The sequence below is a fragment of the Hemiscyllium ocellatum genome, unplaced genomic scaffold, assembly GCF_020745735.1.
Source record: "Hemiscyllium ocellatum isolate sHemOce1 unplaced genomic scaffold, sHemOce1.pat.X.cur. scaffold_204_pat_ctg1, whole genome shotgun sequence".
NCBI classification, from domain to species: Eukaryota; Metazoa; Chordata; class Chondrichthyes; order Orectolobiformes; family Hemiscylliidae; genus Hemiscyllium; species Hemiscyllium ocellatum.
This window is the reverse complement of record NW_026867957.1, coordinates 1,107,683-1,114,208: the sequence shown is the minus strand read 5'-3', so window position 1 is coordinate 1,114,208 and position 6,526 is coordinate 1,107,683. Positions and strand designations below refer to the sequence as shown.

General features: G+C 46.1%; 1 long non-coding RNA gene across 1 annotated transcript; it reads right to left on the bottom strand.

Annotated features, from left to right (window-relative positions):
• Positions 1-10: 10 nt before the first annotated feature.
• LOC132810956 (uncharacterized) lies at positions 11-6,526 on the bottom strand. The gene is made up of 3 exons (XR_009643170.1): positions 6,372-6,526; positions 5,108-5,216; positions 11-112 (listed from the first exon to the last, which is right to left on the bottom strand). It is a non-coding gene; the product is annotated as an uncharacterized LOC132810956 (long non-coding RNA).

Genomic DNA, 6,526 nt, shown 5'->3' with positions numbered 1-6,526 from the left:
TCTTACCCAACCACATTGTGGGAGCACCTTCACCACACGAATTGCAGCTGTACAGGACGTCAAACATCACCTTCTCCACAGGCAATGGGGCTTTGGCACTGATCACTGGTATCTGTGGAGAGAGAAACACACAGTTGATATTTCAGGGAGTGTAAAATGCATTATAGGGAGGGAAAATGGGGCAGAATTTGGATTTTCAAATTTGTGTTGTACAATGTACACTAAGTTCTGTAAAACCTCTCATTCCATACGGTAAAAATTTCCTCTTCCTGGTCAATATGACTTTCCTTCCCTCTGCCCTGCACCTTCACACATTTCCAATGCCTTGGTCACAACAACACTGTGCTGCCAGTGAAGCTTATCACGTGGTGGAGTATTGTCCCGCCCCTCATTCACTCCGATTGGTTGAAGGAACAACTAGCACCTCTAGCCCCCGTTCCCCCACCCCATCAATAATCTGAAGCCCATTGTGGGCTGGAGCATGCTCAGTGCTTCCTGCTTTTGCTGCTGTTCATCAGGTATAAGAGAGTGTGCTCATCCCTGTTAATCCTGATGTCAGACAATAACAACAACTACCTGCATTGTATGGAGCCTTTCACATTGACAAATCTCCTAAAATGCTTCACGGATGATGGAAACGTAGATTAAAGAGAACGATTTTTAGATACATCTTTAAGGCGGACAGAGGGGGTTAGGGAGGATATTCCAAAGGTGTGTGTCCTCGGCAGCTCCAATTGTGGAGTGATATAGGTAGGCAACAGCTTACACATGGAGACTGTTAGTGGCTAACCAGAGGCTAACAACCCCATGTCCTAGCCCCCTACCCCACACACCAGGCCTTGCTCTCACAGCCTGTCATTACACACTACCTATGGTAAGCCACTAAACAGTCTCCATTAACAGCTAGTCACCCTCCCCCAGCCAGATCGTTATCCACTCCTTTATCCAACCATTCTTCTCACTCTATCCCCACCTATCCTTTACTCCTTATATCCTCCCCCCACACTATCTTCTGCAAATAAACTGACTTTTTTTTCTCAGTAACACCTGTTCTGTGGAAGGGACACCGGATCTGAAACGTTAACTCTGATTTCTCTTCACAGATGCTGCCAGACCTGCCGAGCTTCTCCAGACCCTCCTGGTTGTTGTTTCTGATTTACATCTTCCGCAGTTCTTTTGGTTTTAATTTACCGGGAGTCTGTAATTCAGGTCCAACAGCCCCTGTCCCAGTCTCTGCTGTCTCTCCCACCCCCACCCAGTGACACTGCACCTGCACAGCTCATGGACAGGTGTTGTCTTGCTGGCCACACCCCTCATTCACTCCCATTGGCTCAAGGACCGCACAGACCCTCCTCCTATTGGTCTGGAGCTGCCGTCAAGCCGGGCACCATTGTCATGAGAGTGGAGGACTAATCCCTCTCTCTGCCCTGGGATGAGCTTCATCATTCACAGTGAATGGGGCAGTATCACAGAGCACAGGGCCTGGGGGCTATTGGAGATGCTGCAAATCTGTCCCACGTCCCCTCCCATGAGCCCATAGCCTCCCAAATCTTTCCTTAAAAAGTAAAATTCCAAGTCTGTTTCAGAATACCTCCTGAATCTGTGTCGTTCAGACTGTTCCAGATGCTCAGAACTTACTGAGTAAAATAGTGTTCACATTTTCACCTTGTATTATTTGCCAATTACTTGAACGTAGTTACTAAAAATTGTGACAGGGTTACCAATTCCTCTCTCTCTTTGCAAATTCAAGACCTTGGAACCAAATCTGCACCAGATCAAAATCACTGCTTCACCTTCTCAGCTCCAAGGATAATTATCTGTGCTTCAGCTAGCTCTGCACAAAAGAGAGGAATGCATCTTAATTTATTAAGATCAAAGAAACAGACCTTCAGTCCAATTCGTCCGTGCCAACAAGGAATCCTAAACTAATGGATTCCCATTTACCATCTATTGGCCTGTATCCATCAAAACCCTTCCTATTCATGTACCCAATTGGAAGCCTTTTAAATGTTGTGATTTTTCAGCCTTCACTACTTCATCTGGTAGCCCCTCCCATACACACACCACACTCAGCTTGAAAACGTTGCCAGTTCGATCCCTTTTAAATCTATGCCCTCTCAACTTAAACCCATGTGCTCTAGTTTTGGACCCACCTAACCTGAGGAAATAGGACCCCGGCTGCTCACCTTATTCACACCCCTCGTGATTTTATAAATCTCCATGAAGTCACCTCTCAGTCTTTGACTCTCCAGAGAAAATAGCCCCAGCCTTCAGCCCCTCCCTGTAGCCCAAATCCTCCAATCCTGGCAATGTTTTTGTAAATCTTGTCCAAACCTTTTCAAATTTCACAACATCCTTCCCAGAACAGGGAAATTCAAACTGAAAACAGAATTCCAGAAGTGGCTTAATCAACGTCCTGTCCAGCCACAATATGACGTCCCAGCTTCTGTATTCAATGCATTGACCATTAACGGAGAGCGTTAATGGAGTCCCATTTGCCAGTGGTTCACCCTTATCCCTCTAAATCCTACCTCTTCATGTACCCAATCAGACGCCTTTTAAATGCTGCAATTGTACTTGCCTCCACCCCTTCCTCTGGCAGTTCATTTCATATATGCAATGCCCTCAACATGAATAAGATGCCCCTTAGATCCCTTTTAAATCTTTTCCCTCTCACCTTAAGCCTGTACCCTCTATTTCTGGACCCACCAAACTTGGGAAAAAGTCCCTGACTGCTCACCTTATCCATGCCCTTCATGACTTTATAAAATCACCTCTCAGCCTCCAAATCTCCAGGGAAGATAGTCCCAGCCTATTCAGCCTTTCCCAATAGCTCAAATCGTCCAACCCCAGGAAAGTCCTTGCAAATGTTTTCTGAACCCTTTCAAGTTTCTCAACATTATTCCAAGAACAGGGAGATTGGAACTGAAAACAGAATTCCAGAAGGGCCTTCATCAGTGCCCTGTCCAGCCACAATATGACATCACAACAGCTGCATTCAATGCATTGACCAATAACGGGGAGCGTACCAAATGCTGCATTCACTCCCCTGCCTACCTGTGACTCTACTTTCAGGGAACTATGAACCTGCACTCCAAGGTCTCTTTGTTCAGCAATGTTCCCCAGGACATTACCATTAAATGCATAAGTCCTGCCCTGATTTGCCTTTCCAAAATATAACAGCTCACATTTTCTAATTTGAACTCAGTCTGCAATTCCTTGCTCCAATGGCCCATCTGATCAAGATCCTGTTGTATTCTGAACTAACCTTCTTCACTGTCCACTACACCTCCAATTTTGGTGTCTTCTGTAAACCTACTGACCATATCTCATATATTCACATCCAAGTCGTTTAATTAAGGGCCCAATATCCATCCATGCAGCACACTGCTGCTCACAGGCCGCCAGTCCGCAAAGCAACCCTCAATCATCATCCTCTGTCTCCTACCTTCAAGGTAGTTTTGTAATGGCTTGCTCTCCCTGCATTCCATGTGATCTAACCCTGCTAACCAGTCTGCTTTGTGGAACCTTGTTGAATGTCCATATAAACAACATTCACCGCCTGGCTTAATCAATTTTCTTTGTCACTTCAAAACACTCACTCAAGTTAGTGAAACACAATTGTGCATGTACAAAGCCACAGTGACTCTCCCTGATCATTCCTTACCTTTCCAAATAGATGGATATCCTGTCCTTTCGAACAACTTGCCTGCCTGACTTCAGGCTCACTGTTCTCTTGTTCCATGGCCCCTCCTTACCACCTTTTTTAAAATAATGGCACCTCACCTGTCACTATCAACGATACAAATACCTCAGGAGAGGCCCAACAATCACTTCCCTAGATTTCCAGAAAGTTCCAGGATACACCTGATCAGGTTCCAGAGCTTTATCCACCTTGATGTGATTTAAGACATCCAGTCCCACCTCCTCTGTAACATGGACACTTTTCAAGTTATCACTGTTTATTTCTCCAAACTCTCGAGCTTCCATATACTTCTCCAGTAAAAATGACATGAAACATTTGCATATCTTTCACACCCTCTGTGATTCCATAGACAGCCTTGTTGACCTTTAAGGGGTCCTATTCTCTGGTCCAGTTAATCTTTTGTCTGTGATATATTTGTTTAATCTCTTTGGATTCTATTCCAGGACATCCCAGAAAGGCCTACTTCAAGGACCGTAACTTTCCTCCGACTTGATCAACAATGCCCTCCAACACATACCCTCCACTTCCCGCACCTCCGCCTTTACCCCACCCCTCCAGCCACAATAAAGATTACAGCCCTGCGGTCTTCATCTTCCACCCCACTAATCTCCAGATACAGCGCATTAACCTCTTATTTCTGCTACCTAAAGTCAGACCCCACCATAGACATATTTCCCTCCCCACCGCTATCTGCGTTCCACAGAGACCATTCCCTCTGCACCTCCCTTGTTAGGTCCACACCCTCCCACCAACACATGCTCCACACCTTTGACCTTCCCTTACCGCCACGGGAAATGTAAAACGTTCAGCCACACCTCACTGAGCTCTGTGCAGGACCTCAAAACGATCTTTTCACATCAGGCAGAGATTTGCCTGCACATCCCAAAACCTCATATACTGCATCTGGACACTATGGGAAATTTAACATGGTTCATCCAACTAACCTACACATCTTTGGACTGTAGGAGTAAATTTGAATATCCGAAGGAAACCCTCACAAACACTGGGGAGAATGTGCCAACTCCAACAGAGACAGTTGCCTGAGGCTGGTATCAAACCCAGGTCTCTGTTGCTGAGGAAGCAGCGCTAACCACTGAGCCACAATACTGTGGGATCTTTGGTGCTGATGTGCTGCCCCACTGATAACTCAGTCACTCACCCTGCCTCACTTCCTAAGAGGCAGTGATGATGGAGTGAAATTATCACTAGACAGTTAATCCAGAGACCCAGATAACGTTCTGGGGACCTGGGTTTGAATCCCATCACGGCAGATTTTGGAAAGTGAATTCAATAAATATCTGGAAAAAATAATCTAGTGACGACAAGGAATCCATTGTCAATTGTTGAAAAAACCCATGTGGTTCACTCATGACCTTTAGGGAAGGAAAATGCCATCCTTACCTGGTCTGGTCTGCATGGGACTCCAGACCTAGAGCAACGTAGTTGATTCTTAACTGCCCTCTGGGTAAACGCAGCAAGAAATGCTGGCCGAGCCAGTGACAGTCTCATCCTGTGAATGAATAAAGAAAACAGGTCAGGTTTTGTTCCTTTTCTAGTAGGTACATCCTACAAACTCAATCAGAAATGTTCTCGTACACACTGAACAAATACATTTCCATCCAAGCCCTTAACACTACAGCACTCCGAGGCCATGTTGGGAAAGTTAAAACCCCTTAGCATTGCAACTATATTTTTACAGATAACTGAGGTCTGCCGGTAAAATTGTGTCTCATTTCCCCGCTGACTATTGGGAGAGTGTCTATAATACAATCCCAGTAAGATGGTCATCCCTTTCTTATTTCTCAGTACCACCCAAATAACTTGCCTGGATGTACTCCCAGGAATATCCTCCCGAAGCCCAGCCATAATGTTATCCCTAATCAAAAACACCTCTCCCCCTGCTCTGTTGTCCCCTTGCGATAGCATCTATACCCTGGAACATTAAGCTGCTAGTCCTATCCATCCCTGAGTGCTGCCTCTGTAATTGCTGTAATATCCCAGTCACATGTTCAAAACCATACCCTGAGCCCACCTGCCTGACCTGTCAGGTCTCTTGCACTGAAATAAACGCAGTGTAACTGGTCCGTCCCACCTCATTCTGTAGCTTGCTCTTGCCTGCCTTGACAGTCTGATCTGGTGAACAGTACCAGCCTCAGACTCACCTCTTTTCTCACTATCTCTTTAGGATTACCCCGACTCCCTCACTGGTTTAATGCCTCCCGAGTGGCACTAGCAAATCTCCCTGCTCCTCAGGACCCCATGCTTTCCCCTTCCTATGTCATTGGTACCAATGTACAATGTCCTCCCACTGGTTATTTTCCCCTTTGAGAATGTTCTGCTCCCTCTGAGAGATATCCTTGACACTGACACCAGGGCAGTACCACCCCATTCTGATCTCTCACTGTCAGCTGCAGAAACGGCAGACTGTGCCCCTGACGAGAGAGTCCCCTATCACCATCGATCGTGTGGAACTGGATACACCTCACATTATGTTAGAAGCCAGTCTCAGTCCCAGTAACTTGGCTGTCAGTGCTACTTTCCCCTGAAAGTCTATTACCACCTACATTTTCCAAAACAGTACACTTGTCTGAGATGGGGATAGCCACAGGAGACTCCTGCAGTACCTACCTACCCCTCCTAGCTTTTCTGGAGGTAACCCACCTACCTGACTGTATCTGCAGTATCCGGAGACTGCCGCCTATCACACTCCCGGGCTCCTGTCAATTCCTCACTGCCTTTAATCACTCCTCCACCAATCCATGTGATCCAATAGGATTTGCAATCACACTTCTTGCAGACAAATCATCAGGTTCATTGAAA